The following is a 22,389-nucleotide window of genomic DNA, read 5'->3' as shown; positions in this document are numbered from 1 at the left end:
ATTAGAAAGTATTAGAACTAAATTACCTAAGGTCAACTCTTCTTAGAGGTTTATTTACAGAGCAATATGTTCTCCAGTGCACTCAAACCTCACGTACACTAAAGTAAAGAGCAGACTACAACTGCCTCGAGGTGCATTCTTAAAGGAAAGGGTCTCACAAAGCTCGACAGAGGAAATATGCTAGCACAAGCAAAACAACTGTAGTTTTTCCCTCCATTACTGCAAATTCTCGCTTGCTTTTAAGTGAACTAATATTTTCTTCAACACGCAAAGAACAAGTAGGTGAAAAAAACAAAGCAAAAATGTACCTGACTGAAGCAAGTTAAACACACTTATCAAGAACTGACTTACATTATTCAGCATTTATCCCACCCACAGACATTGCCATACTAAGAATATTAAGAAACATTCACAATAAACAAGTGACACCTAATACTCCAAAGAATAAGATCTATTTTCCATCATCTTTCAACAGACATATGATCTTGAGGTTTCATGTTTCCTTTCCACAGTACCTACTTTCAAACATACTAAAGGTAGGTGAAGATTTCCCTTCCTTGTGGTTCTTCCAAATGACTCTTGGATTTAAAAAAAAGAACACGAACACAAATTACTTCCTCACAGAAACAGACTCATTAACTCACCTTGCAACTGGTGCCCATACAGAAACATACCTTGCAGTGTCAATCCAAAACTTTAATTGCTACAGACATTAGCACAGAACAAAGTCTACTGAAAATGAGACTGTCAGTTTTCAAACAAGGCACATTTCAAGACTTCTGTGTGCGTGTGTACATAGGAGCAGCTTGAAGTAAAAATCTGTGAAACCTACAGACAAGTAGGATCTGAGAAAGGCACTCTTCCAAAGAGGACTATCCAGAAAAATCATAAATGAGTATTTTGAATCCCCATGAAAAGGTTAGCATGTCATTACAGTAAAACATTCACAAAGACATAGTTTAAGTTGTCAGACACTACAATAGCACAGAAAGGAATGAACAGTTCGTAGAAAAAGATAATGAGTATCTGAAAGATGATTATGCTGCTGAGTATCGTGAAAACAACCAGATCTAGCATAGGTTTCTTTACCACTGGTTTTCCAACTGATACCAGTACATTTCTGCAAGGAGAGCTCTATGAATATTTCAAGAGGAAAGGGCAAAGAGTTGACTGAAGTCTGTCTAAGCTGGTTTATTTCCACTGTGAAAGACAAGTCTTCTGAAAGTGCTTAAGAGTTTCGGGGGTTTTTCATGCAATTAGGGTGTTAAAATGCTGACATTAACTTAAGCTAGTAAAGCATTTCTTGATGGTTACTTACAAACACGAAATCATCACATGCTGCCTTAATCAAAATAAATATGTAACAAATACAATTGACTGCAAATAAGTCTAAATTTTATAGATCTACGAAATCCTGTGCTAAATGAAACCATGATCATGGCAAAAAAAAAATAAACAGAAGAACTGGATAGCACAAATTGCTATATTCAGGCTGAGATCCTGCAATTGTTTACTTATAAACAAATTAAGGAAGTCAAAAGAAGAGGTCATGCTTTCACATGACCTTAGAAGGTCACACAACATGTATTTTATTCAAAACATCATGTGGAAAGGAAATATCACAACATATTACTTTTCCTGAAGTCTCTTTTCTATGCAGCTAATTCATATTTAAGTTTAAATTCTCATATCCTCAAGTTTATGCTATTAATTTTCACCTGTGTGAAAGGGAGATTTCCTGAAAAAAAAAATAAAAAAAACTTATCAGTCACGGGTACTTCAGCCCTTCCCCTGGCTCTCCCAATTAACACGATATTCCTCCAGATACATCTCCAACTGCATTAGGCATATGAGCGTGCATACAGACTTCTGTCTGCGCTGACAATACAACCTAATGTTTTTAGGCTTAAAGTAGGCTAATTGGTTTTCCAAGTCTAGTTCATACGTCCAGAGAATAAAACAAGAAGGAAATACTTTTAATTATGTTCAACCTCTAAGGACGAGCCCAGTTAAAAAAACAACTTCCATCAAACTCACTTTGCCATGAACTCAGCAGCTGAAGAAATCAGCTCTAACGAAGCACATCATGCTGTAAACCACACGTGAGAACAAAACTTATGTGACCAACGCGGTACAGCTCTTGTTAATGAAGTTTTTTCTGGTACCTCAGTTCATTTATGAGCAGATGTTTACTTCAAATGGAGCAGCAAACTTCCCAAAGTTTCGATTTCTGTGCAGAGCGCTGAAGCTGGACGAAAGGGGCTGCCACCACCAAGAAACCAACTCAGTGACACTCTGAAGGAATGCTAGGGCTTAACCCTTCATTTAAGAAACTGTTCTTCCCTAAGAAGAATATTTTGGTTCGTCAGGTCACCACATACAACAACAAACTGAAGCGTCAGTGCTTAGCATGTGTTTCAGCGCTTAATATGCGTTTCAGCATTTCTGCTGAATTTTAGAACAGCGTTACGTTGAAGAAAAACACCCGACCCACCGCATAACTTTTTTTTAGGTGTCATCTTCGGCTGAACACAGCTCCTGACCCCCCGAGGGGGAGCAAAGCAGCAGAAAGCAAGCCCCCCGGGCCAGCCCCACTGGTGGTACCGCACCACACGCACCGAGCCCCCCTCTCCCAGGGCGGACCCAGCCCTCGGCCCTCAGCCGCCACCTCACGATCGTGCCTGATCCTTGGGGCCCGGGTGTCCCCACACCCCCGGGGGGCTCTCCAAGGGACAAAGCCGCCGGCTGAGGTCCGACCCCTGGCCGCTGCGGGGATTTTCACCTCACCCTCCGCCGGGCGCGGCTGGAGGGACGGAGGGAGGGAGGAAGGGCGGAGAGGAGATTCCCTCGCAGGGCCCGGACGAGGCAGGACAAGCCCCGGGGATCCCCCGCTCCCTGCCACGGGGTATGGGGTGCCCTTCCCCGGCCGAGGCCCGGAGGAAACCGGCCGCCCCCAGCTCGGCGACCCGCCGGGGCGAGGGGATTGCGGCTGCGGCGGCGGCACCGCCTCTTACCTGAGGGCTGCGCGGGGGGCGGCGGGGCCCGGGCAGGCATGGCTGCGGTGGGGAAGGGGAGAGGGGACGCGGCCGGTTATCTGAGGCCTCCCGCGGCAGCCGCCATCGAGGGGGAACCCATGTCACGGCGACAGGAACCGCGTCGCGGCAGCCCGGCCCCCTCCCGGCGGCCACCGCCTCCTGCCCCGCTGCCACCGCCCACTTGGCCCCGCACAGCCGCCGCCCCCGTCGCTCCCAGCAGCGGCCGGAGAGGCGGGCAGCGCCGGGGCGGGCAAGGCGAATGAATAAACGAACGAGCGAGCAACGCTGCGGCGGCTGCCCCGCTAAGGGAAACGGCGGCGCTGCTGCGCGGCCGCCATCTTGAGTGCTGGCAAGCCTCCACTACCGCGGCGGGGCGGCCATCTTGGACGAGGGGTGAGGCGGGGGAGCGGCTGGCAGGGAGGTGAAGCCGTGGCCGACATGTTGAGTGAGGGCAGCGGGTTTTTTTTTTCTTTTTTTAATTATTTTTTTATTTTTACCTGGCGGCCGTTATCTCCGCGTAACGGCTCCCGGAGTCGGTCGGGCAACTTCCGCGGCCCCCCGGGTCTCCCTCAGTCCGCACAGCCCCTCTGGTGCCTTAGGGAGCGGGCTGGGGTCTGCAGCTGCGAGCAGATGGACGGCCCCGGGTTGTGGTGCTTTCCGCGCTCTCACCTAGTGAATATGAGGGATTTAAGTCTTATTTCTTAAGAGGTGCCCTGTGGCTACGCAAGGTGGAGCCTGAGGGAGGCTGCTCGTGTGCGGAGCCGGGAATCCTGTCAGGAGCCGTGCCCTTCCCTCACGGCTGCTGCGGTGAGGGGGCTCGGGGCCGTGAGGGAGTTTCTCCGCGGAGAGGTTCGGCAAACCGGTGGGAACATAAAAAGAATCCCCAAAATAGAGATGAGGAATTGGGGAGAATCTGTCAGAGTGTTCAGCGGGGAAAGTGGCAGGAGGAGAGCTGAGAAAGGACATTGCTTTGCAGGTGGGAGCAGCGCTGCAGAGGATGGATACCCCTGGTGTGAGGACTCGGTGAGGGCTCAGAGCATCTCTTCTCAAAATCTCTAACGAGATTTTGGTTTTGCCTGTGTTATGATATGGCTTTATTTCTAACTCTTGAGGGTTAGGATAGCATTTCTGCATAGGAAATTGTTGATTGCAAAGTTTTGCCCCTTTGAAGTTTAGGGGGAAGTAGTCTGATCCCATATATATGATCCCACAATCCTGTTTCCAAATCCACCTCTGGAACAGACAGCAGGATCACTATTCCACCTTTTATGTCTCTGTGTGACCAGGGGGCAAACTTCTTGAACTTCAGAGTTTACAAACCACTTAATCCTAGTGGAGTCCCTGAGGGCCTGTCTGTGTCGAGCTGAAACCTCAGTTCATAAACACTGGGGGCTGCCAGAGTTGCCTTCTTCAAAGAGTAGCTCGGTACAAATTTGTTTCTGGAAAATGAGATTCATAAGTGTCTCCATTTCATAGAGAAGGTGTGTGTATCGGCTAGTTTCAAGTGCGACACTGGTCAAATCTTCCTTTAGTTGAACTGGGTTTGTCAAGGTTGTATTTTTATGGTTTAGTTCACTTGTTTACTGTGCAAATTCAGTCAAAAGGGGTAGAAAGACTGTCAAGAAACCACACAGGGAGATACTGTGGTTTTTATATTTTTTTTATGTGCCCTTTTCCCCAAGGAGCACAAGCAGACAATGATTTGACCTCATAGATGAAAGAACATTAACAGCAAAACTACTAATAAAAATCATGAGAAATAACACATGCATACTTCTGTTCTTTAAATGCTTTTTTCCTCCCTAATGCCTGTTTACACTGTATTGGTAAGTATTGTCAAAACTGCAAACACCAAGTATTTTAAAACGCATAACAAGGTTTTAAATAATGTGCGAAGCCTGCTGTACATCCTTTAACAGTAGCAAACTGAACACTACAGCGGTTACAACACGCTGACAAATTACAATAATAAAATAGCAATCAAAGTGTAATAATAAAGCTTTGTTCCTATGGAGGCTTAAGCAAATATTTAGACACAGTAATTTTTCTGAGGAAGGCTTAAAACAGGGTTGTACATATGACTCTTCGTGTTTGAGATAGGTTTGTGAATAAAAATGCCTCAAATGCTTTTTAAGAGTAATTATAATTAATCTACCAATTTAATAAGGCACATAAGGCCTCTGGGAAGCATGGGAAAATTATATTGTTAATACAATATTTCAATTACATTAGGAATCCCGTTACAATAGCTTAAGATAATCATAAGCGACTATTAATGAGGCTGTGTGAGTGTTACATTTCGCCACCTGGTGGCTGTTTTCTTTTTTTTCAGCTTAGTGTGGGGAAATGCAGTGTAAAGCTTGTGCTGACCTGGCAGGACAGGAGGAGAAGCAATGAGGGGACTGGAAGGTAGGCAGTTTAGCCGTCAAAGATCTTTGAGCTTCACCCAGCGTAAAACGTTGTGGTTTACAGTTGTATGGGTGAAGAGAAAAATATGTAAAAGAAGTGAAATACTTGGTTGTAAAGCAACAGACAAATTATGTAATTTCTTCCCATATCTGGCAACAACCATTAAGGTCCAAGGGCCCAAAGTATACTTCAGAGTGTGCTGTTAGTCTGTGGAGAATCTTTTCCCATACCAGCCGTGTTTATATAATGGTCATTGGCTGTGTGTGTTACCCACCCCTATGGCAACATCGTAAATAACATAATTAGAGGAGCTAATTTGATAATTATCTTCTACAACTGATACATCAATGATGTGAATGAACATATTGGATAAACACACTGTCTTCTAAACAACCCAGGCAGCAACCTGAGCCCCAGCACCCTAAAACAAATGCAAAGCTCTTGTGTGGAAAAGCCACAAGCCCAACCATGTACCACAGAAAGAGAGCCAGAAAGATCGGCAGCGTCAGTAATTAGGTCCTAAAATAGAAGGAAAATGGTTAAGTAAAATTCCCGGATGATTTGAGGAAGTGAGTCATATCCTAAGTTACAAAGAAAGGCAGAAAATCCTTCCAAATAGTCCCTGCCAGTTTGACCAGAGGGAAATTTCCTTCTCTTGGTGGTATTCAGTAGTTCCTAGGATCAGAAGCTTTAATCAGTGTGCAGTTGTGAGTCTGTAAAATTTATTTAACTTTAATGCAGGATCAGATGAGAGGTAAGTGTCCTACATGAAAAAGTGAAGGTGATCTTCACTTAGGCGTAGAGTGAATGATTGACAAGATGTGTGGGATTTTTTTTTTTTTAGTCATTACTGCGTGAGCTTTGCCGATTGAAGGGGATTACGTTTGCTTACGAAGGCAGACTGGCTCTTTATAATAGCATTAGCCGTGTTATGTATTTGTTCTATGAAGTGGAATCCACGAGTTACAACCCTAATTTCAAGGTTGTATTTTCAACACATGAAAGTTTCCTTCGCAGAATTGCATGGATTATAGGCACTGTATTATTTGAAGATTGTTCTAGAGTGGTGTTCTAAAAATCTTCAAACATTTTAAAGTTGTTTCCTTTTTTTTTGTCTTATACTTCCACATTATTTCTTTTCTGACAACACGGTGAAGAAACGCTGTAATTTTGAGATATTCATCTCAATGTGAAGCCCCTTTTATATAGTGCAGTAAAGGTTTTAATTGAAGTGGGACTGTTCTTGGTAACTCCAAGGTCCAAGCTGGTCAGCCGCAGCAAAACAGCTTTATCAGTCACTACTGCTAAGTCCTAAACTGTCAGGAGAGGGCGCAGCCTTCTTAGAAGTCTTAGTTGGAAAAAGGTGGCATGGTGTGTCAAGATGATTCAGGAAGGCTTTCTCAAAAACCCACAAGGTCTGCAGGCTCACTCCTCCTGGTTTAGGAACTGAGCACTTGTTATGATCTGCATCCGTGTCCTTCATAAACTCAGTTATTCATAATTCTCAAGAAAATGGAGTATCTATAGGGAAAACATTAAACTTTTTACTTCTCATTTTGGAGTTTACAATATGGTTCCTAACTGTAGCTTTGGGTTATACTACAAGCTGTACCACTATTGCATGGTATAATGCAGAATATCTTCTGAAACGCATTGGATTGCTAACAGTGTAGTTTTTCTTTTAAAACAAATAAACAACAGCAACAACAAAACTTATTGTTACTTTTTTATTTGCAAAATATGTACGGTACAACGTGTCTTCTGGCAGTGCAAGCTTTGTATACAGAGTAAACTTACTCTAATCAAAAGATAGATAAGTTTTTATACTTCAGGCAGTTTGCTTCCCTCTCTGCTGAGTCTGGCAGTGCTGCAGATCAGAAGCTAGACGTTCTGTTTCCTGAGAAATTGTGGTGCTTGATTTTATTTTTTTAAATTCAAAATTGAATCAGACAGTTGAAGATTTGAAATTATCCACAGAATGAGTTTAAAATGTTCTTTGGGCCTACCAGATCATTTCATTTCACTAATGCCAGAGCCTTTCATTTGTGCTATTGTCAATGCAATGCTAACTAATTTAAATTTTTTCCATGAAAATGAAATATAAAAGTAGAAAATCAAGCAAATTGAAAACAGGAAGTCAAGCTCTTGCATTTTATCTTCACAGAATGTTTTGATTTTTTCCCATCCTGACATGAAACTGAATTGGCACATTTCTGTGAAATGCTTTTAATTTAGTAAAACTGCATTTATCTTAGACCATTATAGCTGAAATAACCCCTGCTACTGCATTATCAAGCAGAAAGAGCTTGTCTGACTGAATTCACCAATCAGCCTCAAAAGCTTTACATGAAAATTGTTTGTGGCTGTGGTTTCAAAAGGTGGGCATTATCAAAGCTGGCTGAATGGATAATACGCAAGAGTTAGTGAAAGAAAAAATGTGCAGTTACTGTTACCTAAGTTAAACAAAGCTTTGTGTGAGAAGAGGATAAGCTAAGTGGCCTGTTATTGAACTGCACTGCTGATGTGTCTTTGAGCATCGGAAGATGCTAAAAGACCTGTAGCAGTCATTGTTTTTTTCTTTATGCAATGGTTGGTTCCCGGAGCTCCATCCTGAATCAATGCAGACTGCCTGGGTCTTCCACAGGCAGTGCAAGGCTCTTGTCTGAGTTAGAGATCAGGGAGCTGGGAGTGCCTCTTGGTCCCCAGGCATCCTTCAGCCACACTGGGGACCCCCTGGAGAAGACACCAGCAGCTTTACCCCATCTGTGTCTGTGAGCTGGCTGTGCAGCAAGGATGCCAAGCCTCCATGTCCCCCCCTGTTCAGAGAGCATCTTAATTCCTGCTCCGTGTCGTCTTTACTCTGCTGACAGTGAAAGGAACTTGCTGAGCCTGGCCTCCCCACGGTTGCTGTTAGCTGTTGTGGCCACTCCTGTGTGGTGATCTGTGTTTCCTCCCAGGGCTGTAGTGCCTCTCAAAGCTATTCAGAGGTACTGAGGTACTCTTCTGGACGTCTCGGCTGCTCAGGTCTTCTGTATCACTGCTAAGTCCATTAGCATTTACCTTTGGGCAAGGCAAATCACCAGGCAACGGGTTCTCTTGTTATGGGTATCCCACAGAAGTTTTCCAGTTTTTCAAGGGGTTGTCTCCATCTATTCTAGTTGTAATGGCATAAAATACATAACATTAGCATATGCTTTATATGCAGCATATAAAGCCTCTGTTTAGAGTGCAAGCATGTTACTATTTCATACAAATCTCCCTAGCTACCTTTACTGGAGTCATAGTTACAAAAACTATAAGGCATTACTACATCAGCAGCCCACTCTCTTGTGACTTGCAAGCCATTAAAAATCCCAGTTGTCTTTACACAATCTAAATGCATTGACTACAAAGAAAACTATGTAGTTCCAGAAAAAAAGATGAAATGGCAATTATTTTAGGCAGGCCTTAGAAATCTCCTACATCCAAATGGTTCTTTGATTTTTGGCTTATTTGGGCAGGGGTAGGATTGCTGACACTCAGTACCATGTGTTTGGGAGGGGGGTTTGTTTTTGTTTTCTTCCAAGGAACTCCATTCTGAGTCTAAACCGTGTTTGGAGCCTCTAATGAACATGCAGGCTTACATTCTTGGCATATGAAGGCTACCTAGTGGATTAACCAGCTCATGAATGTCAAAACAGCCTTGTTTTTCCTGCCATGGCTTAGACCACATCCTCAAAGTTGCAGAAGTTAATGACATCAGTGAGGTAACACTACCCATATACCTGGCCTCTACATACTTACATACGTAACTCATCAGCAGCATGTGCAAAATGTGTTTTAGTGTATACATTTTAACAAAGGCAAGGTTTTTGAGAGGGGGCAATAGACAAACTGTATCTGACAAAAACTGGTGAGCTGTTAGTGATGCTGGCTCTTCCCTGGGTGTGAAGGGCACATAAATTTTAAAGCAAGCGTGGGCTGAAAGCAGTCTGACTTCAGCCACAATTTAACTGTGTTACTCAGGCAAGCCGAGAGGAGAAAACAGCTGACACAGGTAGCAACCCAGCAAGCTACGGACAGCCAAAGTGATGTATAGAAAACACACTTTGTTTCCTCCCAGGTCTGACAATGCTTCCATCTCCTAGAAGATGTGTCGTGTGAGTACATCAACTGTCAGCAGGAAAGCAAGATTTCTAGCGCTCTGTGGCAGAGCAAAGCTTGTGAGCGTGACTATTTTTTCAATATGAAAAAATATAAGATTTTTCAATATTGTCTTTCAAGGTCAAGGCTGATGCCTCTTCTCATGTTAATTTCACCCTCCACCATGTTTTTCTGCAGTGGGTTTACTTTTTTGATCTCTGTTCATTGAGACCCAAAGCATCTTGAGGTAGGCACACATCAGGGGTAGATCTCAGAAGAACAGGATTGTTTTTTGGAAGGCTCTTATATGAGAGGTTTGTGAGATTTGCCAAATCTGGTTATAAGTTACTTGACAGAGTTGTTGTAGGTAAATTATGAAGGGCAAGACAAAATGTAATCAGAATATACCGTGTTCCAAACAGCCAAACTGGTTTTGAGTGCTAACAGAAAGACTGTGTGTCCCAGTTGCACTGGAGTTCTGAAAGCAAGGCACTGCGAAGGCTGCACCAGCAGTTGTAGTGAGACCCGGGCTCTGAGGCTGAGACCCCAGCATGTGCACACTCCAATGCAGAATCTCACGTGTTTGCAGAAAGCCATCTTTGCTGGTGCTTTAAACTAACATGTCAAGGTGTGGAAGTGGCCAGTGTTCCTTTCAGCTACACGCCTTGTTCCAGAACAAGTAGCCTTTGGCAGCAAGGGTCAAGCAGTTCCTTAAATTGCATAGCAAGGTTCACCACAGGGATGTGTTGGCCTCTGTGTGGTCCCCGGCCATTGCCTCACAAGCAGAAAGAAGCAAAACTGAACCCCAGATGTTTATACCAAGAACAGGGCACAAACAGGCTCAATGGTGGTGGCAGAATGTGGGAAGGAGCAAGCAGAGGGGAGTGTGGAGAGCTGGGGGGTGAGGGGGACAGCAGGGCAACAAAGGCAAGCACAAAAGCAGCAGGGAGATGAGAAATCAAACCCCCAGAGACTTCAATATACAGGATCACATGGAGGTCTCTTGAAAGTGGCTGGACCAGCGTGCTGCAAGGAGAGCTAGGGCAGATGAAAATAGGTAAATCCAGGTGCCTGAGCAATCTGTTTAAATGCACCGGGCTCGAAGGAGGAACACTCTCTCTAAATTGTGGCTAACTGTGTTTCTGTGCTGGGAAAAGGGTGCTGTCTCTGAGCCAGCTCCTTGAGTCTAGTAAACAAATACAATCCCAGCAGGCTTAAATGGTGTCACTGATGTGCTCTGCAGGAGCCCTTGCCAGGGACAGTCAAAGCGCAGACTATCACACAGTCTAAGCACAGCCTGTGTTATTTCAGAGGGATATGTGCATCTTAGAGCAAGGAGCTGCAGCCACCCCTTCTCTAACCTTATTGGTCAAGGGGTGTGTGTTAGTGGGCAGTTCGGCTCGTGGTTTTCCTTTTTTAAGCACTGAAGTGGAAAAAAGTTTTACAATACAGTAAGACTATCAATTTATATGGCCTAACCATTGTTGGAAGGAGTCTAGATTCCTCTTATAGCCAAGAGAGGGCTATTTTCAGAGCACCACACTGGGCTCCGTACCTTCATCTGGCCGAAGTGGGACCTGACAGATCCAACCTAGGTGTCGAGCTCTCATGCCTCTGTTCTGCATACACAGTGCTAGTGAGTTGGAAACAGCTCCAAACAGCACCAAACCAGCCAGGAAATGTCTTCGCAACAGGAGCTGATTGTGAGATGTTTCAAAGAGGTGAACTTGTCTCAGTTTCTCTTCATGTATGGAATTGTTTATAATGTAGGCCACAGTGTTTGCTGTCTGCTCAGTCAGATGCAAGTCAGCGGTTTGGTGGATTTAAAAGAGAGACTGATGGCGACTCACAATCAGTTTGCATGCCAATGGCATTGGTCCAATTGTCCAGTTGTGGAATGTTATATGAGCAGCGCGGATATAATTATATCCAAATTTGGCTAAAATCCATATTTTATCCTTATTTATCCATATTTTGCTGCAAAGGGGCTTGTCTCCTCCGGCAAGAAATCCCCTGGGCAGAGAGCATATCTCAGTTACTCACTGTTTACTCCATATTGGGTGGAATCTCCAACAAATCCTTCTCTGTGGAGGAGCCAAGATGCAGGACCCTTGCTAGCGATGCAGCTATCTCCAAAAATCAAACCTGTATCTGCTAGCAGCCCATCTCACTTAGGAAACGTTTCATCCTATGAGATGATTCACGTTTCTCTGAGCAGCATCTAATTCCTGATGGAAAACCTGTTGGCAATAGCCCAGATTTTTTGAGGAGCAGAGACTCCTGTGTGTACCGTCACGTGGTAGAGCTGGAGGGAGTTTCAGGAGCACAGCAGAGTTCTCCTGCTAGTCAGATGCTTGTTCTGCCTGTTCAAAGAGATGGTGGGATGTGAACCAGCTTTCCTTCAAAATTAACGTAGGCATTTTAGCACATGACTCTTCCGCGTGTAAATGTCTTCAGATGCAGTTTGACAGCAGGTTACACTGAGAAGATTTTTCTACTCCGTAGTTCCATCAGGACGCTTAAATTACCCCATAGGCTGTGAATTCAGAGCCCCGTGTTACTTACACATCTCTGGGCTTGGCTGACTGCTTATATGCAGCTACTAGCTAGGCCACCCCTCTGGAGAGGCCCCCTTTCTCAGTCTGACAGAGAGATGAGGACAAACAGAGCTACAACTTTGTGCTACCTAGCCAACTCGGGACGCTCACCCTCTGCAAAGCATGGCAAGGAGTCACTGCGCTCACGTTTGCCTTAGGGCTGGTTTGCTTTTACCGAGCTGGGCCAGTTTCTTCTGAGTCAGATTCTGTTATGTGCAAGCTACTGTAGTGCCTTTAATTCAGTTAGGAGTGGATCAGATAGGTCTCTTCTCCCTTCACAATTATTACCTTATTGCTCTGTTTGTTAATGTGCATTACGGTAGCATTGCACAGCTACAAGCGTGCCCCAGGGCCCAGCGCAGTGTCTGTGGTGTGTTTTTCTCTCCTGATTGTGTACAAGGAGCCATCACAGCATTACAAACTTATCTCTAGAGTTTCTCAAGACTCGTTCTGCCTGTGGGAAAGCTTCACGTGTGAAAAGTGTCAGGCCTGGGTTTTTCAGGGATAGGCTGGACCGTTACATCCTGAGCTGAAAAGACCTTTTCTTTTCCTGCACAGATATGAGGGGGCAGGTGCCTGTAGGTCAGCGCTGTGTTGGACCCCAGTCTAGTGCTGCCCTAGATCAGGCTCCACATCAACCTCCAAGTTCCCCTTGGGAGTCATAGTTTCGTTAGAGTGAGTATCGGCGGTGAATGTGAGTCCCGTGACGGAGAGGAAACAATCTCTGCAGTTGTAGCAGTTAGTGCTGGTGTATGGAAAATACGCAGGATTTGTGTGAGTCTTTGAGTGCCGGTTTTATTCCCCTCATTCCTTCTGGCTGATCTAATACCTTGATGTTGAGTTCAACTGTTTCACATCCTGGAAAGCAAACATCACCACGACCACCACGTGCCCTTCTCCAGTGCACAAAGGCACCGTTTGCGTTTTCCATTGCACTTCCATTGCTCAAGTATGGGAAAAAAAAACAGAACCACTGTTTTACCAAGGCACTGGTTGCTAGAAAAGAGGGATCTCCCCAGAGAGTATAAGGGGGTAAGTTGCTCTACTGGCAGAATGGCAGAAAACACTAGTGATAGCTACCTAACATGCATAGGTAGGCTTCCGACTCATTAGCATTTAAAACGTTTTGAAGGTCAGGAATAGAGCTGTCTGCATCTGCCTGCATGTATTTACACTTTTCTTGCAAAGGACAAAAAATCTGAGTGTGATGCTTGCTTTTTTGGTGATTAATATTGTCTGCATGAAGATAGCGTTTTCATTTTTTTCTTCTGAGGCTTTGGTGTGTGATCTTTTAAAGCTAATGGGCTGCTCCTGTGTAAAAGCCCTTCACAGGATACTCCACAGGAGCCAACTGCAATTAAAACCCAGAAAACTATGTCTCTGTCCTTCTTTGACATCTTCTTTGGCTTGCTTTGTCTTTAAACTATGTCCATAGTGCTGTCAGTCTGTCAGAGTAAGACCACAGTTGCCTAAATCTTTGCCTGCAGAAGGTTTAGCCTAGTCCTAACAAAGTTAGGAATCTGACTGTTTTCCCTTAATTTCCATGGAGAGTATCAAAAGGGACTATCCTGATAATTTCAAAATGGGCAGGAGTGAGAAAAGATTCAGGCTCTGAATCGCTAAGCTCCAAAAACTTCACCATCCTGGACCCCACAGGCAATGAAATATGTGTGTACATGCGGTCTTGCATCTCTGAAGTCTTCAGGTTTAACAAAATAAAATAGATGAGTGCAGCACTGCCTTTCTATTCCTGCAGTCCACCAGTGCCTTTCACCCCAAATCTTTGTTCAGTCTTTAGCTGGACAGAGTAGACAAGGAATTTGAAGAGAGTAAGAACACATCAGGACTCCTGAGTTTGCCTAAGACTGCATATAAAAATAATATTGTCTTAGAAAATGAAAAGCCCGTGTCCTGCATCTGCTGAGCAAGGGTTTTCATGCCCATGTTTTTTCCCTGGGTGCTGGCAGATTCACAGGACGGGATGCAGTCTGACCGAGGCTAAATAAGCAGCTGGAGGGCTGTTATCTCTGTGCAAAGAGACGGGCCCGTTCCCTTTCTGTTTTCAGACGGTCTGCCCGTTCCCTCTCCTTTGTAGAGGCTGCAGCCTCACGGGAGGGTGAGCACGTTCACATACATCATAGCACCGGTGCTAGCTGAGGCTGAGCCCAGCAAATTATTTCTGTCTCCTTCCCCCAGAGGGAGGCGGTCACTCAATAATTAATACCTGGTATTTATACCTTTTGGTAAAGCACTCCGAAACGCCTGCCTGGCTGACTTGTAAATCTGTGTGGCCAGTGATCATTCACACAGCTCTGGCGTTCATCCATTTTGCAGGGATAGAGTTGAAGCTATGTATAAAACCAGGGACCCTACATAGTTCAGGCCAGAGTTGCCTGCTACTGTAACCTCCTTGACATCAGTGAAGTACCAGCAAAGATGAACCTGGATCTCTACATTTTTTCTCTGTGTTTAGGAGTAGGAGGCCACCAGTGAATGAAGGCTGAATGCTGCAACATTATTAGCATTCCTGGTGCTGTTTGCAGCCCGCCAGCCAAGAGCTGTTCAGTCGCTCGGTTTCTGAGGAGGTGCTGTTCTGTCTTCTTTCACATGCAGGTGCTAAACAGTTCAGAAACAACTGGGATAAAAAAAAAAAAATGCCCTGTTCACTCTGAGCAAAAAGATTAATCTGCTCTTTTCAAATATAATTCTGCTTTATCTGGTTTTCCTTTTTGTGTAAAGGGAGGCACGCTGTTTTCCTTTTGCTGTTTTCCTATTTCTGGCAACCCAGGAAGCGTCTGGTTGAAAGCCACTGAAAGCTCCTGTAACCAATAATTACTTTGGATCTGGCTAGTAGGAAGCTCGGCTGTAAGCAATATGGAAAGTTATTAAAATAAATAAGGGTCACATGTTTGTAGAGCCTTTTTCACATTATTTAGCATTCCTAGTTGATAAGTGTATTGTGTTTCGTACTCCTACATGGAGAAGCTGCTTGCATCACCTGTGGGATGCCGAAGAGGGATGTTGTACAGGTGCACATCCACTCCTTCCAGGGCTTTTTATTCAGAGCTCCTACCAAGCCTGGCAGGACAGGTGAACCCCTGTGGAAGCAGAATTGCAAGTGTCTTCTTTGTTGTGTGAGTGATGCATAACCCTCTGCCTTCAGCACTGAAAGCCTTTGTTGTTCTTTGCTCTCTTAGGGTGGTAGTTTCCTTCCTATTAGCAGGTGCTTAAGGAAATGTCTGAAGTCACGTATCTGTGGTTGTTTCCAGCTCTTTTTTATTCCCTAAACTTCAAACACAGGGTTGTGTGTGCGCGTGAAGGGGACATCAGGCGTCTATCTACATTTGGCTGTTCCGTTGAAGGTGAACGTCCTCAAGGACCCTTTTTAGACATTGGAGCTAGGGCCTCTGGAAGGCCATTCAGGGCATCAAAACTGTCTGTGATAAATCATCCTCTGGAGGAGCGTCTCTCTTTCCACTGCCTATATAGGGAACCCACAGAGACCAGACTCAATTACCGCAGCTGAAATTAGATGCTGCAGAAGGTGGCGTGAATACCCCCCCAGTTTCAGCTACTACTCACGCATGACAAGGCTTCCCATTTTCCCACTAATGTAGCCACTCAGCTGGCCTAAGCAAAAAAGCAGTCTTTGTGGAAAATTGTGTATTAAGCATCAGTCTTTATTACACCAAATAACTCTTTTAAATCCTCACCCTGGGAAGCTGTTGACACATGTTTGAGTCACTCTACCACCTTCTCCCAATAAATGCGTGTGTAATTGTGTTTGTGTATACTAGTTACATGTTGCTGTGGAAGTTTTGGCATGCTGATACGTATCTGCATGCCAACCATCACAGCCCGTGGCTTCATGGCTGTATATGGAAGTTCACCTGTGAAGATACTCACGGTTTCCCTCTGGAGCTGCTTGAGGTCTAAACCAAGCAGCTCAGAAGAGGACAAGCGGAGCTCGTACGTGCAGGAGACGGGTGACAGTCTCTGGCAGTGAAAACCATTTGAAACCTGGCTCACATCGCCCCGAAAGCCATGAAGGACATTTCTTCCTGCCGTGCCCTCCCTAGAACAAGGCGTTCCTTGTGGTGCGGTATGCTCTTAGAAGCCAAATCTGGCTACTCCCTTCCAGCACTGCAGGTAGAATAAGACAGCTCAAACACGGAGGAAGCAACAAAATTTATTTGGAGGCTGGCCAGAGGCATGGGAACAGGCTGAGGAGATGGAGTACCGTTTGGTTTCGTGCCGTGGCTGTACAGATTGAGTGTCTAAAATCCCTTGCGGGGAGTGAGTGACAGAGGGAGTCACTGGCTGCAGTTAACCGAGGGGTTTCCTGAAGGCCAGGTGTAGGAAAGCTTGAAAGCACGCATTTCAGCATAATTAAAGGCTTTTCTGAAATGAAGATAAAACTTGATCTGCAAAGTCTGTACGGCTGGATTTTATGTTGCGCTACACCCCCTGGAGTCGGCCTTTATCTTACATTTACATCAGGATGTTAGGCAATATGCCACCACCTACAATTTACTTTGACTGTGGTGACTGTTAATTCTTACCGTGTAGGTTGAAGCAATGTGGTAAAACATTAGAAAAGTTTCCTGTCTGGTATTTGGTCATTAGGTTGAAAAGGACGGTGTACCTTGAAGAAGGTGATAATAAACATGATGAAAGTGTACAGAAAGCTAAATGATACTGGGAAGATAGCTTAGGGTCTTCTCTTTACTCATCCACCTATTAAAGGATAAAAGGGCATACGAAACGGAAGAGTGGTACGTTGAAGGTGGACAGAGAGTTTCCTTTGCACACAATTCATAAAATCAGCATGCATGAACTTAACAGGATTCTGAAAAAGACCAGGCGTCTAATAGCCTCTGACACCAAGCTGTCCTATTGCAACAACAAATATGTAAAATTCAAGACTACTGACCAGGTTTCAGACCAACTGTACTTAAAGAGAATTAAACGAAAAATCTCCCTGGGGAAAGTAATGCTCTCTGCTGCAGCATCCCTTGTGCTGTCCTCCAAACTGAATTCCAGTCAGCACAGCCAAAGACTGTGAACTATTTGGGCTGCCAGCTTTATCAGGTGTGACAGTCACTGGATGGTCTGGATGTTTCTGCGATGGTCTGTGATCATCAGTTTATTTATGTTGAATACAGCAACAGTCACTGGCCTGACCACGGGCACAGGTCCACGACGTGGCTGAAAACGAAAGGGAGATAAAGGAATGGAGAAGCAGAAGATTTGGGGCATTCTGTCACTTACCTGTATTGGCTGCTGAGTGCTTCAAGTATGCATTAGTGATTTCTTCTACAAGTGAACCCGAATTGTGCTCTACTTAGAGACACCTGGGTTGGCTTTTACTGGAAATGTTCCGACCTTCATCAGTCCTGTACAACTCCTGTCTAAACCAGACCAATGACAGGACTGTTAACCTGGCTAATATTATTTCCAGACAGTCTGAAGTACTCTTATGTTTTATGAGACATATAAATGCTTTACAAGACACATAAGTTCCCATCAGATGTTGTTGCACATCTGCTTCGCACAGGCAGCTCCTGGCTACCTTCCAGCTGACTTTGCTTAGAGGCAGCTCAGCCCTACCAGCTGCGTGCCCACATCTGCACAGCCTTGCACTTCTGCAGTCTTGCTGAGGTTTAGTGAGCACCCACCAGCAGCGGAGACCCAGGACTGAATCCTTGAAGGCTGTCTGTAGATGGCTGTCAGTTCTCTTTACTGACAGAGATGTAATTCCGTGCCTTATGGGACCAAGTAAGGCAGGAGAGAGATGCACGCTTGGACCTGCAAATGCATCATCTCTTCATCCTGGAAAGTGTGATTTTGCTTCTTACCAGCTTCACTTCCACACTGGCCAGTGTGAGCCACACAGCTCCCAGGATACTCTTAGAGGCACAAACGCTGTCCTTATCAGTTGCTGAGCTTCTGAGCTGTTCATTCGTGCCCTTTCCTCCTGCCCCAGACAGTGAAAGGATTGCTGGCACTGTCCAGTAATTCATCTGCTGGCATTTTAATGTGCATAGGTATGATCGTCCAATTGCTACAATTACTCTGTGGGAATCTGTTTCTAAAAATACGCCAATCTCTGCTGCCCTCCAACACATGCATGAGATAACATATCATGCTCCCTGGCTGCTGGTGACACACAGGATGAAGGTAATCAATACGGTTGGTAATACAGAAAGACAACAATGCTCATAATTACCACTGATTTCTCTTTCACTTGAAAGTATCACCTTCCAGCCTGTGTTATCACAGCTTCAGCTATACAGTGCATTAAAACGATCATGCGCTTTCCCTGCGTGCGCTAATTAGAATCCTGTTATTTTTCCTGAGAGCATCTTTTGAAGAGGACAGGTTTATTATTTGCACCCTAATCCAGTTCATGCTTTAGCAGGTGCTCAGTTGCTATCAATCAATGTACTTCCACCGAAATTGATAGAGATCTACATGCTTGCATCACTCAGGATACGATGCTGTGTTTTGTTTAGGGACCATCTTTCGTGTGCAAGGTGCAGCAAACAACTCCCTGCTAAGAAACCTGATCTTCCATGTTTCAGCTTCTCCTCTGCATTATTTAAATTGCAGGCAAAAACACTGTGAGGCAGTGGAGGCTGCAAAAGATAATGTAATGCCATTCAATTTTCACCATTTAAAAAATCATATTTTGTAAGGATTTTGCATTGTGAATAGTCCATCTTATCTCAGAGGATGTGCATGGCAGTACTCAACCTTACTGGCGGATATTCTGGCCCAAATAATGTCTTCCTGATGAGTGAAGGGGGGACCTGGAAGCCTGAACTTCCCTGTTGTAGCCAAAAGTCATAGCAATGTGACATTAGGTGTGCAAATCAGTGCATTCCAAGTTACAGCAGTGATCGCTGAGAAACTCTTGTTATGTCTCTGGGCTTCCCTCTCTGCCCAAAGAATGAGAGCAGTAATACTAGGGAAGGCAAGGAGCATTCGGGAATTAACATGAATTGTAAAGTTTGCCAGTGCTTTGAAGTTCTTCAGTGAGTGGTGCTAAATAGTATCCCTTGGTTGGTGTCTGTAAAGGGCATGTAATGCTCTGAAGCCAGTATCCACAGCCCTATCCTCTGGCTGTGGGGTTTCCAGTAATATTTCCTTCTCATGGAGAGGACCCTCCACCTCTGAGAAAAGGCAGTGGAAATGACTGGGAATGGATGTGAAAGCTCTGTTCTGTATCCATTCAATAATACAGAGTTGCTCACAGCTTTGCCTCTCAGGGTCTGTATTTTAGCTGTTGAAGCTCTTCGTATCTCTCTTACAAAGCTGGGGTGGCCTCGATGTGGCCGTTGTACTTCTAAATTCAAATATTTTGTTTTCCTTAGCAGATTGCAATTAATCTATCGCTTTCTCAATAATGTTTCTTATAGCAATGGTCCTATTCTGTCCTTAGTTCTGGTCCGGATCTCTTCTGGACAGTGATTATCCTTCCCATTACACAGAAAATTTCTTAGAGAGCAGCTAGGAAAGAATCCTCTTTGCCTCTTGGAGCACGCGGTGCCAGAGCAGCTACTGTAGCTTGTCATACATCACAATAATGTCATCATTGGCTTTTTTCCCTGCACAAGGGACCAGACGAAAGCATTGCCACTGAGCATGACTTGAAAACCTCCAGCATCTCCACCAGCACTCGGTGACAGCCTGTTCTACTGCACAGAGCTTTGCCTCAGCTCAGCCAGAGCAACGCCTGCCCACAGCCTCTGGGCATCAAGGGAGCATCTCTTTGCTGCTAATATCAGCTTGTCTAGTACTAAAATCCTCCTCTTTTCTCAGCCACTGAAATTTACTGTCCAGCTTCTAATTTACCAGGCTTTTGTTCCTATCCTCGAGAGTCATGAGGAAGCCCTTTTCTGCAAGCCCCAGGAGTCAGCGTAGCTCTGTTTCACCATCACTTCTGAGTGCCAGGAGTGACTTGCACATCTCCGTCAGCTGGCTGCGCAGAGAGCTGCTCAAAGACACTTCCTTCTCAGGGTCTTTCACAGAATGACCCCCTGGCATAACAGCCCTGGTCTCGCGAGGCACCAGTGTGGAAACTGAAGCCTCAGGATGAGAAATGCGTAACCCTTGGAGAATGCAGGAGCCGACGTGATGTTTCAGAGCCAGCCTCTATTCTTAGAAGAGTGGTGAAAGTCATCGTTTAAAAATAAGATCCACTGCAGTGCTAGCAAAGAGTCGTATTTGTGGTATTCCTGTGAGTAAATCCCTCAGCACGAATTGGCTTGACTTCAAGATCAGAAACACTTCACCAAACTAAGGCCCAGTTGTGACGTGTGCCTACTGCTGATCTGAATGGGAGAGAAGTGCACATGGCACTTGTTACATAGGTGCCCAAAACTCACCCCTGTGGTTTCCTTGGTATTACAGGTCAAGAGGAGAGCTTTTCAGGGGCCTCTGTAAGAGTTAGTCAATGCCAGCAATGAAATTGGGTGTATGTATTCCCTGTTTTGAAAATCCCCACAGGCACTTAGCTGCCCCTGTTCTGCTGTCAGGCAGGAACTAGGTGCTGCCTTTACACAAGGCGGATGCTCTACCAAGATATAGCCAGTCTTTGGATATTGCGCAGAGGCCTTTCTAACATGCCCTTGCCTGAAGACATCAAATGGGTGTGAACTGATGCAGTGAGGGAGGTTTGGGGCTCACATTCAACATATCTAGGTATACCAGAGCCCTTTGAGACATGCCTCATAAGGGAAACTTGCATTGGATCTCTTCTGAAACAGGATAAAATTCGGAGTGTTTCTGAAAGGGCATGTAATGTTATACGTCTTCGAGCTCAAACTGAGTGCCAAATGTAAAAATCCAACCCTCAGAAACAGCAACCAAGATTTATTCTAAGGAGGACTGCACCCCTCAGGGAACGGATGGTTTGTGTGCAGCCATACGTGCAACTTCTTTGTCCATGGTGAGTGTAACACACGTGAATTTTACCAGAGAGTTTTTTTGCCAGCTGGAGGCAATATCAAAAGACCGTAGTGGATCAGGTTTTCTCCTGTTCAGCTGGAAGTTGTGTGCAGAAATAAAATTCAGAGCACTACTGGGGTCACAGAGCACAGATCCTGCCAAAGCTCCGGACACAAGGGAAGGCAAGGTGAATTTGCACCTCTGCAGCCTCGCTACCTCCACTCCTGTGAAGGAGCTATTAAGACTGAGTCAGCTGTATGCATAGTGGCAAGGCTCCTTCCTTGAGAGGCTATACTTGGCTCCTCTGCCCAGACTGTGCTGGGGCAACTGGAAGCACCTGCGAATGTGAAGTCTCATCTAAAGTCCATCATGGTTACTGGGAAACTCCCACTGGTTCAGAACCAAGTTGGTGTTTCCATTTGATGCGATACAAATTTCTGGCTGTTGCATGCAGTCCTGTCTGTCCTCCCTATTTCTGGTTTGTATTGACATTACCTAATACTGTTTTTATCTTGGGATCTCTAGAAGTCTTAACATATCCCCTTTTGGGATTGTGTGTAGTAAGCGAAGGGCCAAATATCAGACTGGCTGTGAGCAGGGATGGCCACAGATCCATGCTTGTGGGGAGCACCTGATTCTTGTTCATTTTATTGGGAGAAAAAAGGCAGAGCTGGCTATAGTCAAATCCTGTTCATCTGCTACTTCAGTGCTGTTTGGATTTTGAGGTTTCACTCAGAAACCTTGCTCATTTCTTACAGCCACAACTGGATGGGGAACACGATCTTTTCCCGTTAGGGTTATACAGAATTTTTCCAATAGCTTTGACTGGAAGAAACTGAGACCTTGAATCTTCATCTTTCACTTACTCAGATCAACGCAAACTTTAGCTAGGCTCATGCCAACAGGTAAAACATTGGATCCCATAATAACTTGTCTCTGGAGCTGATCTCGTGGTTTCCCTTACCACATAACCACTACCCACGAACCCAGTCCCACCAGAGTGAACTGTTTTATCCTACACAAAAGTCATCAACCATCTGCGTCTCCTGTCCCAGCTGTAAGGTCTGAGTCGTGCCTGTAAACTCTTGAGGTTTACACTGCCCAGTGATGTCAGTGGGAGTCTTGCATGAGCAAGCAAGTTACTCTTTCCTCTAAAAAGTTGACTGTTCAGTTCTGCATAGAGCATTTCAGTTTACAAGGAGTTTTACACAAGCTGCTATCTGTGATACATTTTTCATTCTAAAATTTCACACTACAGTTTTATGAGGGAAAGA

At 44.9% G+C, this 22,389-nt stretch overlaps 1 protein-coding gene and 1 long non-coding RNA gene across 5 annotated transcripts in view; one reads left to right on the top strand and one right to left on the bottom strand.

Moving 5' to 3' along the window:
* AFTPH (aftiphilin) overlaps positions 1-3,453 on the bottom strand; it is a 47,145-nt gene extending 43,692 nt beyond the window's left edge. For 2 of the 4 annotated variants that reach the window (XM_048060747.2, XM_048060749.2), the window contains exon 1: positions 3,015-3,451. The gene's annotated coding sequence lies outside the window, so the exon portion shown is untranslated. Of the gene's footprint in view, positions 1-2,165; positions 2,344-3,014 lie in introns of all 4 variants that reach the window. The other 2 variants (XM_048060748.2, XR_007162113.2) reach the window with 2 other exon arrangements.
* Positions 3,454-3,486: 33 nt separating this feature from the next.
* On the top strand, positions 3,487-19,457 carry LOC125182424 (uncharacterized). The gene is made up of 3 exons (XR_007162119.2): positions 3,487-4,058; positions 5,368-5,444; positions 6,289-19,457. It is a non-coding gene; the product is annotated as an uncharacterized lncRNA (long non-coding RNA).
* The last annotated feature ends 2,932 nt before the right edge of the window (positions 19,458-22,389 follow it).

The sequence above is a fragment of the Anser cygnoides genome, chromosome 3 (genome assembly GCF_040182565.1).
Source record: "Anser cygnoides isolate HZ-2024a breed goose chromosome 3, Taihu_goose_T2T_genome, whole genome shotgun sequence".
NCBI lineage: Eukaryota > Metazoa > Chordata > Aves > Anseriformes > Anatidae > Anser > Anser cygnoides.
The sequence above is the reverse complement of the archived record's forward strand: the minus strand, read 5'-3'. Positions and strand labels throughout refer to the sequence as shown.